The sequence below is a fragment of the Lepeophtheirus salmonis genome, chromosome 4 (genome assembly GCF_016086655.4).
Source record: "Lepeophtheirus salmonis chromosome 4, UVic_Lsal_1.4, whole genome shotgun sequence".
In the NCBI taxonomy this organism is placed as follows: domain Eukaryota; kingdom Metazoa; phylum Arthropoda; class Copepoda; order Siphonostomatoida; family Caligidae; genus Lepeophtheirus; species Lepeophtheirus salmonis.
This window is the reverse complement of record NC_052134.2, coordinates 5,994,927-6,013,541: the sequence shown is the minus strand read 5'-3', so window position 1 is coordinate 6,013,541 and position 18,615 is coordinate 5,994,927. Positions and strand designations below refer to the sequence as shown.

Genomic DNA, 18,615 nt, shown 5'->3' with positions numbered 1-18,615 from the left:
TGTATCCATATCAGGGATGCAAAATATTCCTAATACTTTTTTATTATTATCGAAGATAAAATACTATTTTAAATTAAGTGATTGATAAAATATGATATCACAATATTTTATATGTATCTAAATGCATCAAGTCGTATATTCAAATTTAGAGGCAAACAGTATCAATCATATATTTTATTATCAATTTATCTGAATATTTCAAAAGTAATCAGTGAAAAGTTGGATCGTCTACCAAAAAGATGCTGTGTTATATCATCATAATGCAGTCATTTATAATTTTGTTTGTGCATACTTTTAACTTTATTGATTGTTTTTCAACTAATTCACAAAATCTATAGTTTTCTCTATTTTTAAACGGTACAGTTTTATTAGTGGTGATACTTTAGGAGAGTGATACAGTAAGTGCCCTAAAGTCCTTATGCCATTTTGGCTTCTTCTTTGTGTTCACGCCTTTTAAGTAAATAAAATTGACGTTGTCATTCAATAACTCAGGCACTTTTTCTTTGTTTTAGTAAACTGATATATTAAAATAATGTTATACCTTAATGTTTTTTGGACATATTTTTACTAGTCTAGTGAAGCAATAAAATATAATCTGAGTCAGTGAAATTTTATATTTTTCAAAGATAATTAAATCATATTTGATTTTTATGGATGTAATTGCATGCAATGTAAAAAGATTTAGGTTATGATATTGATGTTCTCTTTGCTACTTTCTTAATAATATCCACCGTAAAACTAACTAAAATAGATGGTAAAAAGTATTATGTCTCCCCTTTTTGTTCTTATAAACTGAAATTAACTGATCAACTCGTTTTTGCATAAATTATCACTTAATTATATGTTACTCCAAATTAGTAAAATTAGATAGTATGCAGGAGTTACAAGGTTTTGAGAAAATCTTAATTTAGTCTTTCAATCGGAAGGTCTTTGTATAAAGCAGGGCAACTATATCTCGAAAATTTTATAATTTATTATCCATAATTGCCTTAATAAACATTTCTCAGATAACAAGAAAGTTGTTTTCGAAAATCTCTGGAATGGAGGAAAAAAATAAATCAATTTCGGGAAAAATTTCTATGACCTATTTCAAGTTCAAATCTCAATCCTATTGATTATTTTATACAAGGATACATTCAGTCAAAAGTTAAGATTAATTCCTTTCATTAATTAGTATATTTCCGCAATGCTATCCAAGAAGTGTGTTCCGAACTTCCGGAAAATTGCATCAGAACCAAATGCAACTCTTTTCACACTCGTTTATAGGATGTATAGCCTAACAACGATAGTAGTTTTTCAATAAGTAATATTAAAAAAAAATTTAGAATTTTAACTTTTACTGTTTCCTAAATATAATTTTGTCTTATTTATTCCATTAAGGGAAAATAATACCCTTAAAAACTGAAACGTTCCAAGCTTCATAGCATTGATTAAACTATTTTTTTGATTCACCTCACTTTCATTTAGTACAAGCCTTAAAAACACAGCTGTCAAAATTTCATGAAAGTCTGTTCTTTACTTTTTGAGTTATTATGCTGAGTGTAATATTACTTTTGTTCATTCCAAAACATTTTGATAAAAAATATTCAATTTTTAATTTCACACTACTTTTTGTTGGTTTGTACACGGATATTTATCGAATATATAATACTATTAACATGTAACATTGAGTTGTTCCTTCTTTTTTTTTATAAGTATTTACAAGTGATGGAGAAAAGGAATACATTCTGAATCTTTGTCATGTACTTATATGTCTTATAAACTCAGAAAGAATTGTTTACTTTTACATATGATATAATTACACATAAATTGTTTGTTTCTTGCAGTTTTACTCATCACCAGTGGGGACAAATAAAAAGTGGAAGAGGTGGTAATTACAGAAAAAGGACCCTAAATCTGTCCCTAATTGACAGAGTTTTTTCTCAGGGTACATAAACAGCGACATCCTGTAGAAGACATAGTCCTTTATATAAGTAATTAAACAAAATGGAAAAAAATTCAAACAAAAAAAACTTATGGAAACTTCCTCTAATGGCTTTAAAAATGAAACAAAAACTAATTACTTGAAGTATGTGAGCAATGGTTATTATTCTTAGAAATTTAGGGAGTTTTTAGGTTCCTCTTCCTTGATGGCCCAGTTACACATTGATGACGTCACGTAAGAATACTCTTTAAATACTTAGAAAATCCTTGTCTAAGATTTTGTATATATGTAATAGTGTACTTTAGTAAGAAAGGTTCGGAATTGGTATTGCAGGATATTGCAACAAAAAAACCTTTTATTTTTGAAACAAGGTTATTCATAGAGGCATTTTAATTTAAAAATCTTTAATTTTAGGAAAACTTTAAATTTTTTAATAATGTTCCTTCTAAAATTATTACGTAGAATCGAGATGAAGGATTGTTATTAATTTTAGTATTATATAATAAAAGTACAGGCTCCAACAAAACAAATACAACATTTCATTAATTATCCTCTCATTATAAATATTTTTGTCCTCAAGATGTTGTAACGAAATAAATAAATTGGTTCTACTTATTTAATGCATATATTTAAATGTTTTTCTTCACTTTTACAACTCAAATCTCGTTGTTTTTTTATAACAAATGTATAATATATAACTATAAAATAGACTTTTAGAGTTAATTTATGCCAAATAAGAAACCCGACTTACTATTTTAGACTACAAACACTGTATATTACTTTATTATAAATACGACAGTTTATGATCTATTTAGTATTGAATATGATGCAAATTACTTTGTGTGATTAATATACGGTTTGGTCTTATTGTGTACAATTTAATATGTTTTGGCCGATTTTCCAGCCTTGCTCAGTTAAAGCACTGTATAAAAACAATGTTATCTAAGATTTTGAGAGTAGCAGCATATCTAGACGATATCATCGTATCTTGTAAAGAATCATCAAGGGTAGAATCTTAGTTAATTGTTTTTACAGGAGTTCGAATTTTTCAACGATTCAGTTGAATTTTTAGGTTATATGATTGACAAATATTGTAAACAATCAATTGCCACTGCAACAGAATCTATTTAAAATTTATTTCAACTTCAATATTAAGAACGAAGTCATTTCTATCTATAGAATCATGTACTACAAGACGATGACAGTCACAAGTAAAACCAAGTTACTTGTTTTGCGTGAGAAGAAGGCCAGTTATCTATGACAATACAAAATTTAAGTGATTATGAAATTATGTATCCATAAAGAAACTTGTGTAGAATGAATTTTGTGTTACTTATTCATTGAGAAAAGGAATTTATTATTTCTTATGAGTTAGTAATCAATTAATATTGATTGCCAGATTATATTTATATATTAGTATGTATTCAAGCGAATGATATACATGTGCATAGTTTAAATAATTTGTATTTTCATTTAAAATTGTTCATTTGTTGTTTGTAATAATAGTGGATCACAAAATTTGATTATCTACTTCATTTTAAGAATGCTATGTTATTGTAAAATAAAATAATTAGATGTGTTTAGTAAAGCAAATAATTCATCTTTTAAATTCGAAAATTGGACTAGATCAGAATAGATTTATGAAGAACTAGCATATTGCTAAATATTTTCAGAAGTAGCTGTATTTAATGATGATTTCAGTCAGAAAATCATACTCAAAATGCAATTCAACATGCCATCTTATTTCGACAAGTCATTAATATGACATTTCCATACAAATCATCTCTGCTATTGCTACAAACGTTTTAATTAATTATAAAATGATTGCACCGAACAAAAAAAGTAAAATACTACAGAGAAATTTAGAAATATATGAAAGAAATCAAAAGTAAATATTATACTCAAATTATCTCATAGGCCTAATGGATATATCAAATACTATTATTTTATAATAATGGCAAAATATACTATATAAGAAATAACAAGAACGCATGAAGAATTCGCACTTACGTTATTTTGAAGGTAAATATACAAATCTAACACCTAATTGTATATGTCGTACTCAGGCCTTTAAGAGATTTAGTATATGAAATTAAAGTCGACACACTTAGTTATTGTATATCTTTATTTATTCACTACCTCACACCTTCTGTCCCCTCTTCTGATCAGGGTTGCCATCTTTCATGTCTAAATATGGTTACTACATATTTTTTCTTTTGTTAGTCTTTTTCTTTGAGAATAAATTTACCTCCAAAAAACATAGGTTCTTAACTTAAAACTCATAAATTCCAAGGTATATATTACAAAAAAAAGAAGAAAATACTCATTTTGACAGAGCTAATTATAATATAATAATTTAGAGGTATTTTAATACATATCACGTTACTTTTAGACTCAAAATACCTATAGCCAATGGACATTTATAGAACTTTGCCTCACCCATAGTGAGATTCATACCTTCTCATGCATAATATCATTTGTAAAATTTAAAATCAAATTTTATTATTTAATAAACGATCATAATCCTTCAAAAATATTAGGCTTATGGATATTTTTATTAATGCATTATTTACTAAATTTTCAGATTATTTATCTGAATAATTTTATGAATATGTTTCATGAATGTTATGGATTATTCTCTTTTTTCAACAATTTTAAGAACATAATTCATGTTTTAATTTTTTTTCTAAGATTGAGACATAGGAAGAGGACAAAAGAAATGATTTATCTTAGAAGGTCTTATTTTAAGCAAAAATGTTATTTTTTATTATTATAATGCAATTTTTTTAGTTAAATAATTAATTGATAAACTCTATATTGTAATGTTAAATAAAACTAAATAAAAAAACCAACATCTTTTAAAAATGGAAATGCAATGTGTGATATTAACGTCCATACAATCTACCAAATTTAACATGAATTCTACTTCTATTTGACATATTCAGAATTGAAAAAAAACTACTAAGCCTTTTGATATTGCTGCGTTGTTCCTTAAATTTTAATTTGTCGTTTTCTATCTTGAACACTTCAACTTCTCAAAATGTCTGGAAAATTCAATATTTTTGTCGTTATGGTACACTCTAATTTTATAAAAAAAAATGAAATTTTTCGAATAACAAATTGATCCAATTTTTGTTTAAAAAAAAGAAAAATACGTCTTATCAGAAAACTTTAAACAGAATAAGAACTAAAAAAGGGTATTTACTCTGCAATTTCAAAGATGACCGACTTCCAATATGAGTATACCTATAACTATATGCCATACCCAGATTCAATTGTATCTTCCCTTTCAACGTGTATTTTGGTATCTATCTCCAAGGACAGTAAAATATCTTGAGGTTGGTTAAGGAACAAGAACTTTTATTTTAAACTTACTAAACTTATCAAAGAATGCAAGTTAAAAATTATTTATTTCATTATAAAAACGAAATTCTTATAATTTATTTGCTGCACAATCCCACTTCCCAAACTTTTCTATTCTGTCTTCTCTCTTTCATATCTCACACGTCTAAGATGTACCTTTGATCTTATTGACCTGTATATATCGTAACAATGACGTTACGTTAAACATTTTTTTTGTATAGTCCATTTTAAATTTCTATATTTTTTAAAATTGGTTATCTATTGAAATAGTTCTATAAGGATCAGTGCAATTTCATCAGGATAAAGTTGATAAATAAAAAACAAAAACCTGATAAACCATAAGATTTATTTCTTTTTTATTAATTTTCTTATTCCATATACATTTTCTCCTTCTGAAAAGTACTTCTCAGTTTCCCCAACACACAACAGTTAGCCTTCTGTAGAGTTAACACGAATATAATCGCCAATGCTCGCATTATTTAATATACACTTTTTACACGTAATAACAAATACACAGTCTTGAAACTGTACAATTTTGGATAGTACTGAACCACTTCATCAAAGGGATATTCCCTCGTTTCATATCAGGAACTGTGACCATAATTAAGGGACTATATCCCGAGATAGTATTAGTTTCTAAATTGTTAGATCTACCTCTTATGAACTTCTCATTTCATTTTTCGATATTTATAATTTAAGTGACCATTAATAAATACCTTACTTTCACTTTCAATTTTTGTTTAAAATTAAATGGAATATTGGTATCATTTTGTATATCCGTAGTTTATACAAAATTCAGATTCAAGCATAATATTGGGGTTTGATCGCTGTAAATCTATAATTATCTCAATACAGCTGCAATCCCTTTATGATCTTTCTCATTTCCCAAAAATATTTTTTTGTGTTACCTGTCAGAGCCACGGCTATTTAAAAATGTTATTTTTATTAGAAGTATATTCTTGGAATATTTTTTTATAGTCTGACTTTTGACTTTTTTTAGTGTTGATATTTTTGCTTTCATATAAATCTTTGTTTCAAATGTTATATTCCAGTCTTTGTGGCTATATATTACAAAAATTTGTTGCATAAATTGAGATTTTTTCGTTCAAACAACCTCTGGGGCATGTTATAGAAAAAAGAATTCAGAGTACTAGTAAAATAAGGCTTGAAAATTAATAGAACAACATTTAATTAAGTCTGGATTTGATAAGTACTTAAACATTATCTGGCCGGCATGATGAATTTGCTTGTCCAAATGTTTATTTATCTTAATCTAGTTGATATATTATTGTACTTTCGTTTGGACTTTTTGGCTACAAATTTTATTTAAAATTTTATCTTTTTAAAAATAAATCAAAAATTTGGTATCCATTTGAATATGAACAGATTATTTTAAAAATAAGTTGTAAGAATGAAGTAATTATCTCATCATTGCACTACTCCTCAGAGGAGTGTCCAATCTCTAGAAGCTTCCATCCAGAAAAAGTGGAACTAGCTTAAATCTAACTACATAAAGGTCTGGAAGAGATTTAGACCATGTATTGAGGGAATTATTAGAGCTGAAGGATTACAAATTGATTAAATCAATAATTGATTGTCGAGCACTATTTTCAAATAATTTTGTAAAATTAATCTTCTCACAAAATCTTGGGCTTAAGTTTTACTCTTGTAAATAAAAAAACACAAGATAAGATCAACCCTGTACACCATAGATGAATATGAAAATAGTTGATCTCTTATTAGTTACTATATATTAAAAATGTCTTCTGTAATATTATTATATAATGTATCCCTTATAGTCTACGAAATTTTAAATTCTCTATTTCACTATTCATTTAGATTATGAGCTCAATTTTATATAATATTAAAGAATAAAAACATTTGATTTATTCACTGAAACTTATAACATATATTAATGTTGGATTGTGGCCTAAAAATGATAGACTGATCCTATACTGTTATACTTTAGTGGACCAAAAAAAGTTTAATTAACTTAAGAAGCTCACTATTTTTCTTAAAACAGGGGTTTAAATTAATTTTCATACTTGGGTTTTTTTCTAAGTTAATAAAATAAAATACATAACCTTAAACTTCAAAATTAGTGGTACAAATTACTGCAAGTTTTTGAGATAGCGGTTACATTTTGAACTACCATTTATTTTACGTTTGACAGCTGTAGTAATATTTTCATTGTGTCTAATACTTTGTAAAAGGTCTCCGGTTTACGAAATGGTTAAGTTTATGCTCGAAAAAATTTGGAAAATACAGAAGACTTACTTCCAAAATGGAGAGTCTTCAAACGAAACTGCAAGAAAATTACGTCGCCCGAAATAAAGTGCCTTCCAGACAGTTTGTGGATAAATTTGAGAAGCGTGTGCGCGAAACTGGTTCGTTAATGGATAAAACAACGTGTTCCCGTGTTCGTCCAGTGCACTCAATCGAAAACATTGCTGCTGTTGCCGAAAGCGAAACAACGAGAAAACGAGCAAGGAGCTGCCGTTACGGTCAATGATGAGCGCTATAGGGCCATGTTGGAAGATTTTTTGTTTCCCCAAACAGAAAAGGAAGACATTGACGACATTTGGTTCCAACAAGAGGGCACTACATGCCACACAGCCAACGTTACAGTGGATCTTTTGCAAACTGTCTTCGACAATCGCATCATAAGCCGAAACGGTAACGTCAACTGGCCACCTCGTAGCTGTGATTTGACTCTGTTGGATTATTTTTTGTGGGAACCGTCAAGGATAAATGTTACACCAACCATGTAGAGACGATTGACGATTTGAAACACGAAATTGTAGTCGCCATTGCAGCTATTGAAGCTCACACAATTGAAGATATATTAAAAAATTGTGTCGACAGAATAGGCTACTTAAAGGCCACCCACGGCGGCCATATGAATAAAGTAGTGTTTCATCATTAACCGGAATGTTGAGGCTTTCAAATAAAAAAAAATATTGAAAAATATCTACCTGTTAATTAATTAATTTAAATACCTGGAAGTTTATAAACTTTGTTATTTTTTTAAATTAATCATCAAATTCTTGTTTTTATTCTTAACGTCGTCAGATACAATTTAAAATTATCCATCTCCTTATTAATTTTATTTATCAAATAGCCCAAAACACGCAATTTTTTCGCCTGACAATATCAAAATTTATTTTCCTGCTAAATCCATTTGTCATTTATGTTTCAAATCATATAATTTATTCCCCAGATAATTATACCTTTATTTATGTCATGCTATCTAAAACTAGGTAGTATACCAAATTTGAAATGGTAGTATCTTCTGAGACTATGGTTAAATTGTTTACCAACGAATTATTTATGTTAGTTAATTGTTTGTGAAAAAGTGTTATTCTTTATACTTTTATACCTACAGGCTCCTCCTTCTAAAATGCAACACTTTTTGAATATTACATAAAAATTTAGTTTTCATAAAATATCATCTTATGTGGAAAGATTAACTTATAACTACAATCAAAGTACACTTTACTTACCTTCAATGTACCTATATACACCTTTTGCCTTAATGAATAGTTAGATCCTGGTGCATAACTTTGCAAAGTAGTTCTTGACAAAGGTCGTTTATAGGTTGGCTCAAGCAGTAATGATGGTGGCGTTTGAGTTGATCCTTTCTTGTGTATCAGACTCCCAATAGCTTTTACTTGAGAGATTAAAAAATACCAAAGTCCTGGGAGGAACAGTCCAGGCTTTGGGGAGGCAAAAAGTATGGCTTTTCCAGCATGTTGAGTATAATTTTACACTTGGTCACACTTTTTACCCGATAGCGATTTTCAGCGCAGATAACTCCAGAATTGCTCCATATTTTTGCTTTTGACGTTCATTTTTCTCGATTAACTTTTCTATTTTTTTGTTTACAGTTTCTTCTCAAAAAATTTGAGAATAAGTTTTTCAGAGTTATATGTCGAAATATAACAAATACGACAATAGCACACCAATTAAAAAAGTGCTGTATTTTAGGAAAAAAAACATGAATGAGCTCGTTATGCGGCCGTTACATGTGACGACCTTGAATGTAACTCAATTATTCAAACTTATTTTTCTGATTTAATTAATATAATGTATAATCTTTGAATGTCATCAAAAATATGATGTAGAAATGTCTAAAAATAAAATTAAAATTGAGGGATATTTGAAAGAAATGATACGTGATTACATAAATATGAAATTTCAAAATAATCTGTTCTACTAATTTGAGGAAATTCATGTTTATATTAACTATAAAATTGTTTATTTTTATGAAGCTAGTCACATACTCTCAAGTTTGGACTAGAAAAACTCAAAAATGACTAGTGTACAGGCTTAGTTCTTACCACTGAGAGTCTCCAAGATTCAATACTTAACAAAATTGGTACATCATTGGTCAATTGAACTACCCAAACTAAGTTCAAGCTCGTGCTAAGCCTCCCGCCTAAAATAATGTTGTGAAATTTTTCTAATTGGCAACATTTATGTTTAAAAAAATTATTTCACACAGTTTTGAAAAAAAACAATATTAATTTTTCTAAAAAAGAGAATTAGACCAATTTATCTACCTTCAAATTGTCATTTCAAAGTCTTTTTTTCTTTTTTAATTGTTTAAATTTGTCAAAATGCTCTTTTCAAAGAAAAAGGCTACTAATTAATCTATGTGTACACTGAAGCATATTTACGCATATGGTAAAAATATGAGTAATGAAAAGTGTAATGCTATTTTTGAACCAATTTGAGCTCCTATAATCCATTCCATACCAATTACAATCAATGTTGAATATGATAAATTACAGGTGAAAAAATGATAAGGATAAATAATGTATTTCTTGAAGAAAAACAATGATTAAGGCATAACATAAGTTAGTGAGTAGCATTAATATAAATTTCTATTTTTATTTTGTTATTATATGTATATAAATATAAGTTTTCACTAATGATAAAATATATATTAGAATATGGAAAAAACAATAATTGGAAATTATTTAAAATAATATCATTAGAATATATTAATTTTTTGAACTAAAAAATACTGTTTATGTTACATATAAGCGGAAGTACACTAACGTAAGGTTACTTTTGTTTAATGAGAGGTAAAATTAAGAATGAAAAATAATCAGTTTTGATTGAAATACCGTGTGTTGGGGGAAAACATATGCACTACAATTTGAATTTATTAATTCCTATAACTTTTCAATTATTTGAAGTAGAATTGATTTAAAAAAAAATGAAAACTTAGACCTCGTACTTTTTCATACAATATTTTCTCTTTTGTCATCAGTTAAGACCTTAGGGGTTGAAAGTTCTGCTTGCACAGATGATCTACATACTACCCATGGCCACCATTGTTAGTTAATTATCCTCTTCATGGTGTTTTTACTCTTTTTACGTCGTATAAAAGTTTTTAGATGGAATTGACAAAAATATGAATAATCATATGACTCAGGCTTTCACAAAAAAATAATAAGAATTATCATCTTGCCACTACCCTACTAAGTTAAAAGTTTAATTGGGTATTTGGAGGTCATCACATGGAAAGATTAAACTTGTATGCATATAATATTAGAATGTATCTTTGTAGAGATTAGATTTGTATTAGTATCCATAGAATAGTATATCATTAGAAACGTCGTAAGTAGATAACTTAAACATAGCGCAGTCAACAATTAAGTGCCTTATCCACGAGTTAAGTCAAGTTACAGCAAAGAAGAATTTAATGGGAAACCCAAAGATATGATGAAGAAAGTTAATGTCCAAAGTCGAGGATACCTATGAAGACGAGATTCAACTCTGAATTAGAATGAGAAAAAGAAGAGGCCAAGACTGAGGAGATTATACTTGAAGAGTTCACTGAAACAGTCGAGAAATTTAGTCTATCGACCATAAAACCATAAAAATTTCATTAAACCGAAAAACCCTTCCCGTCCAAGAAATCAAAACTTCAAAAACCAATCATGATTTGAAGCCAGAGAAACTCACAAAAGACTCGATACAAGCGGAATTCAGATTATGTCAAACAATTAACTACCTCGATTATTCCACGAATGAGATGAGACAAATAAGCAAAGCCGAGCAACATGTATACTTCAAAAGTTGACTACATTTTAAATTACAAAGTATATTATCAATCACAACAACTCCAGATACTCCATTAATGGGCATTATAGGATATTTTGATGAAATACTCACAAAAAAAAAAAAAAAATCAGACAATTCCCTCCTAACACGACGGTATGGCTTTTTTCAATGTCCTCAAAAGCAGGGAGAGTTCTCAGACTGGCATCTCCGTCTTAGAATAAAGGGACAAGAAGCAGAACTCAGCACTATGAAGGAAGACTATATATACACCTTATGCTTGATCACGAGTACAAATAAAAGACGTCTACCCTAAGATTTTGTCCGTCAATGTGAGCCAAAGGAGAACAATAAAATTAGACTATAGACAAGAAGCTTAAACATCTACCACAACTTAAACGGAAATGCTATAGATGTGGCTAGTCAAATATATCACATCGACCTTTTAATTATCCTACTATAAATGAGAGTGTAAGAAATGCAAAAACGAGGGTGATTTAAAGGAAATATGCTTATATAATGCAAAATCTCCAGTGCAGAGCAAAGCAAAGCCAATCAAAACTTCGACGATCTGAGTGGAAACTTAATACATCTATCACATCTCTCTATACCTTGAGGCTGAAGTTTATCCAAGGCCAGACCAAATTTTTCCCATGAAAGCACTGCCTTATACGGAGCTACTGTGTCATTTAATTCACACAAACTAGAGTACAGTATTGAAATAAACTCAACTAAACGACTCTCTATCATAGCAGCAAATAATTCAACTTTGAGATATATAAGCACAATTTCTCTTCGTATCAAAATTGGACGTGTCTCCGAAACAGACATCACGGCATACGTTACTCCATATCTGCAAGATGAATTAATTGTTTCATGTTATGGACAACAGTAGAAATGTCATCAATTGATAACTCAACAAGTATGTCATAGTGCAGTGCTTAATTTGCTTCTGGAACAATCTTATTGATCCAAGGTAGGAATTTTAATTTTATAATCCTTACTATGAAAATAAAAACCTTCCGGAACCAAATTAAAGGCATGCCATTATTTTTGATAGTTGTGAGAGTCCGGAGAGACTAACCAATATTCCTATTTATTTACTTGTTTTCCTCACTTTTTCACTAACTTTAAGCACCACACCTACCCTTGCTACATGTTTCCGAATTGAAACCTACAAGTTCGTTCTAATAGACATTTCCATCTGTCCAGTCTCGATTTTTAGTTTCCTGACCAATCAGGACTTTTAGTTAAGGTCTTCAGCGTTTATATTAAACGTTTTGACTCGATCAACTGTCATACTTTTTACATTTAACTTATTTGAAATATAGGAGATGTTAAAGTCCTTAGTTAGCAAAGAAAAGTACAGCTTTATAGACCACCAATACGAAGGATTAATAAAGAAATCAACTCTTTTAATATTATAACAAGCAAACGGTAGAAGTGCAAATTAAAAGTAAATTTATTGATTGGATTAAGAGATATAATAATGAAACCATTAACAATTTGCTTTGCACTCACCAATTGGGAACCTTTACATTTTGAAGGTTTGAGGCTTGTTAGATGATTATGATATTGTTTTATTATTGAATTTATGGAGCAGGAATTCGCAAGAGCAAATCCAAAGTTTGCTATTAACCAAGATGACATTTTCTAATTTATTTATGTGGTAGATTATTGAACCTTAAAAAAATCCCCATTTTGATTTAAAATGTGATGGTAGTTTTATTATAATAAACTTGGTAATAAAAGGTATGAACAAAATTAGTCTCAATAAAAAAATAATTACTATTATAATAGCTTACAATTTAAAAAGCATTTATGAATAAAAGGAATATGTGTGAAGAGAGGGGGCTTAAATTTTGGAAATTGTTGCAAATCAAGCCAAAATTCTGTAACTAATTGATTTTCAGGGATAGTATGTTAAACTTAATATCAAAGGATCCAGATTATAATGTATTAACTTTTTTGTGTTATGTTGGACAAAAACGACTTTATTAAAAATATAATTATATAACAGAAATGTAAAGAACATTTTGAAGCAAACAATTGGGAGAAGAATTTCTACAACTATGCATGGTGTAATTCATGACGTCAAATAGTTAGCAATTATCGGGAATATGGAAGATGAAAAGATACTGAAGATTAAATTAACAGAAGGATACGTTCAGAACATCACATAAACGAAAAATGAAAACAAGGAGGAAGAAAAAAATAGATGTACAACAAATGATTTAATAACGGTGAAAGAAATTGATCTTGTAGGGGTTTATCTTAGTGGAACAGGTGATGAAATTTATTGAAACACCACTAAAATAGTCATATATATATATATTAAATGATTTATTAATTAATCAATACGACGTCAATCCTGTATTTATTGATGGAGGCACATATGAAACGCTCAATGTTGAGATAATTCCGATAAGATTAGGTAAACTAATGAATTAATCAATGTGGGTAATCTAAACACAACTGGAATAAAAGTAAGTTAAGATAATACTGATAAGTCTTACATAAACGTGGATAAATTCCTTTAAATCATAAAGATAACCAGATATTTCATGGATATATTTTAATCGCTGGGATAAAAAAACACTCCTGAAACGTTACAAAGGGTTAATTTTACAATAAAGGACTTTGTATGGGTAGATATATTTACGTACCTTTTTGATTTATTTTATATTCATGAATATATAAGCGATTTTGGGATATTTCAAAAGTTATAATCTGAATTTATTTCTAATACAAATGATTAAATTTATTCAAAATCTCTTTATTTTTAAATCAAGGAAAAGTGAGTGATTTTATTATAGTTTGAAGGTTCTGAATCTCTTACCAGGGTAATTTTTTTTTAAAACAATTGATATTTGTATTTATACTTGTCAGATTAGATAAAAATTATGAAAAACCTTTGTATTTTACTTCTTGGAACGTTAATCATTCTTAATAAACTTGGTAATGCACAATTTTTTTGCTTACCTACTTTCATAAAGATATATGTGTTGTACATATGTAAAAAAGGTAAATCAAAATTTGCAAAATGTTTTAACTATCATTTAAAATTAGTTAGTTATTATTACCGAGGCCAATTGCTTGTATTTTTTTAGCTCAATCGGTTTTTTTAGTTAGTATTTTGATATGTGAATTAAATTTTCTTAAACTGATATCGTCATTATTTAATTCATGAATAGTGAAGTTTCTTTTCTACTAGATACAAGGTACCATTGATGTATACGAAATCTGATACGAAAACATTTGCTTAAGCTCATACTAGACAAAGAGTAAAACAGAAGACTTTCTTGCTGTCTTATAATTGTTAGTCCTGGTGGGACTCAGAGTAAATATAATTGAGAATCGACATTGGAGTAATTTATGGCCATGTTTCTGTTTATTTCCTGCTCTTTGTCACAGCTCCATGTAGCTGATATAATGAATTGTCGAAAAATTTAAGCTGCTCCCCATATAAATACTCATTAAATTGACATGGTTGTTATGTTGATTTTCAGATTATTTTTTAATCATATGCCCAAAATTTTACCGATTAGAATTACTCATATTTATAAAATAAAGTTGAATCACTCGAATTAGGATATCTTTAACCTAAGCACCCGTTTTGACTGGAAACATATGTCATAGAACGTTAGTTCATTATGAGAGTTTGATTCTATATATGTAACTGACATTTTCCAACATGTTATTAAAATACTTCTACATTTTAGTCTAATAAACTATTACCAACAGTTGACTTCCTTAATTTCCTCATTTAATGTAATCTCAAATCGTAAATATATGGTTTTATTCTATACAAGATTGGTTTTTTTTTTTACATTACAGAATAATTTTGCCAGTTTGAAGTAAAGTAACAAAGTCAAAGATTTAAATAAATAGAAAATATAAACACCTCCCATAATAAGATTTAACTAATTTGAATTGAAATTTAGCAAATATGTATCATTCAAAATTTCTAAGATGTCAATACATTTGATTATTGTTACACTGAATGGGGAGAACCCACTTTTAATTTCCTTAATGTCGAGGGATGTTTCGAATGATACATATAATTTGATATAAAATCCTTCTTTCATGTACTTCAGATAGTAATATAACCCAGATTTAATTCTAACAAAATATAGAAATATAAATAATTAAATTTTAAGTATTCCTATTTCAAAAACCTGTGCGCTTCAAGTATATAACGTTCTTTTCATCGCAGGATAGTTTACCATGACAAATGCATATTACCACCTAACTTTAACATAAGGAACACTGTCTGTATCTATATAAGCATCACATATCACTTGTTTTTATAGAGACTACCGTATGCGCCATAGGTCCTTGTAAACTTTTTATACAGATAATAACGTTTAAATTTTGCACATTTAATAAAAAGGGAGAAAAAAGAATTAAAAAAACAGTTTCCTTTTACGTGTTTATGGAAACAACAAAATCAGTTGTAGGTATTACGAGGAAATCCAAAATATAGTAGTAGAATAACTCGTTGCTTGCATCAAAGCTGGTGACAATATTTTTTTGATTACATGTAACTTTTGGATCAGTAGGTCCACTGTATACAACGCCAAGAAGCTCTACAAGAAGCCAAATCCTTTGTCGTTCGTTATATGACGGGAAGACGTAAATCGTTCCACACAGAGAGCCTCGTAAGGAGTGTGAAGGCAAAGATATACACAAACCCTCATGACAACATCCGGCAAATGGACAAGCCCCTCAGGGTTAACAAATAGCAGTCCAGCTCATTGTTAAAGAGGATTTAGGCCTCAAGTCTACGACTGTAAGTTCAGGAATTGACAGCTTTACACAAACAAAAGTGACTGGAACGATCGAAAATGATCTTTAATAAGTTAAAGAAACCCAATAGGAATGTCCTCATTTTTTCGGATTTTTTTTTTTTTTACAGTTGACCAAGTCAACAATTCGTGCAGCCTTCAGTACATCGTCAATACCTCTAATGACGCCCCTCCCAAGGTAAAATTCACCGAGGGTTCGAAACACTCAGCCAATGCTATAATGATCGGTGTCATTGGTTCAGACGGTAAGGCGTTTCCATTGGCGTGAATAAAAAGGACCTTGAAGGCCAATCAATTTAAAAATATATTGGCCAAAAAGGTGTTTCCCGCTTTCAATGCAATCTACGGCATTGGAAATTGGGTATGGATACAGGATGGAGCTCTGTGCCACACCTCCAAGATAACCCAAATTACTATTACATGTCAGGTGTTGTAGAGAGAAAGGCCAACACCCACTACCATAGCAGCGTGGAAGTCATGAATGCTAAGGTGGAAGAGGAATGATCCGACATTCCGGGAGACACACTCAGGAAAGTCTGTCGTTAGTTTCAAACCCACCAGTAATTTAATTTTTGAAAAATAATAAAAAGTAAAATATCCTTCATCTCTTTTTTTATAAATTGTTTCGTTTCCTTAATATGAAGCCTAATTTTCTCTTTCTTTCTAATAAAGTAAAAAGTATACAATGACTTATGACACATACAGTATATTTTGTGGTTCCTGAAAAATATAAGTATATTATTTTAAATACCTTACTTTACAGTTTTTTTTTAGTAGAAATTAAAATGTTAAAAATATTTTTTTTCATTGCATTGATTTTTTTGTTATTTATATGTTACCCTAATCTATTGATGTCGTGTACATATTATTACTTTGTACCATGTAATTATACAAATTGTAATTTCAACCTTTCATATTTAATTATATTTACCAAATAATTTGTGATGCTTTTTTTTTTTTTTTTTTTTGATCCATCAAAATAACACATATATTATAAATTTACAATTAATATATATATGTTTTCATATTGTGCTTGTAATGTATAATCTCACTTATGGTCTATATCCATCGAATGTTGAAAATTAATTACATATTCTGTTATTTTATTGTACTTATTACAAGTAATTTTTTTATTGGAACATGTACAATTGCCTATGCAAGTTACAATAAACCTCTTTCAAAAGTATATTTTTTGTTGATATTGTTTTTTTTCGTACTTTTCCAATGCTTTGGGGGTATCAAAAGTATGGATTTTGATTTTTGTTTGATTTTAATTTTCCAAAAAGCCTCCTTATTGTGAAGTTAGTTGGTAATTTTACTAAAAAATAATCAAAATTGTTTTTTATACTAAGAATAAGAGCTATGTAAGTGACACTTTTGTCCATTACAGTTCTTAAAGCTAATTGCAATTTTGCTTCTCCAATAAAGAGTATCTACTATCAGAAAAAAATGAGAATAGGATGTTAAAAGGCAATTTTTTTGTTCGTTGAGATATCAATTGGTTAATCTATACATATATATACCAATTACTGTATTATAAATTATGCCAAAGATTAAATATGGGTCCAATGGACCCAGGTGGTATTATAAGTAAAGTATATGGGATTTTAAGGGTTAAATACAGTTGTCATAAATATTTTTTTTGGTATGTGTACTTGAATATAGTTTATGTAATATTGACAATCAAATCTCAATATTTTGTAATTTCTTGATTATTTTTACAACAGTCTAAACAAACACTGCAATACGACTATATTATATGATATAATTTCCATTACGTTTTAAGTCATTCAAAAGTTACTAACAACGATCCACATGGAGTTTTTGCTGTTGTTGTAAAGGGAGGGGGCTTTCAATCGTTTTGAGTCACTTTACACAAGTCTTTTTAAAGCTTTGTCTTCTTGGTTTACGGACGAAATTCATAGCTGGGTTCGTATCAAAGGCTTTCCTTACTTCATTGGCTTTCAATTTTGTTGGTCTACCATTCTTAGGCTTTCTCACTAATGATCAGCAGATTTCTGACTCCAAAAACAGTGGGCTTACTGATCTATAGAGTCTTCATGATATGTCAAATGACGTTGCAGGCACTAACTAAAACGTCAATATGAACTCATTTTTCTTCAATAGGAGTTAATTTCCCTTGTTTTGTTTATGCTATAAATAATTGTCCAAATGAAAGCTAAGAGCCGAAGCTTTTAGTTAAAGACTCGAACTTTTTAGTTTAACTAACTAAACTTATCAAAGAATGCGACCGAATATGGTTATAAGTCTTTTTCTTGTCCGGTTTAAGAAAATTCACATAAAACAAATGAAAATAGTATAAAAACAAATTGTATTAACGCTGAGTTAGTGACCTGGGATTTTACATACCCCTAGGCTTATAATAATGCACTTATTTATTTGGACCCGCATTTTAACGCCAATGCTTTTACGTATACCTTTAAAACA

General features: G+C 29.0%; 2 protein-coding genes across 4 annotated transcripts in view; both read right to left on the bottom strand.

Moving 5' to 3' along the window:
* LOC121116458 (uncharacterized) overlaps positions 1-7,731 on the bottom strand; it is a 423,817-nt gene extending 416,086 nt beyond the window's left edge. For both annotated transcript variants that reach the window (XM_040710714.2, XM_071887573.1), the window contains exon 1: positions 7,721-7,731. The gene's annotated coding sequence lies outside the window, so the exon portion shown is untranslated. The remainder of the gene's footprint in view (positions 1-7,720) is intronic.
* LOC121116473 (protein amalgam) overlaps positions 1-18,615 on the bottom strand; it is a 251,936-nt gene that overhangs the window by 218,821 nt on the left and 14,500 nt on the right. The gene's annotated exons all lie outside the window — the stretch shown is intronic.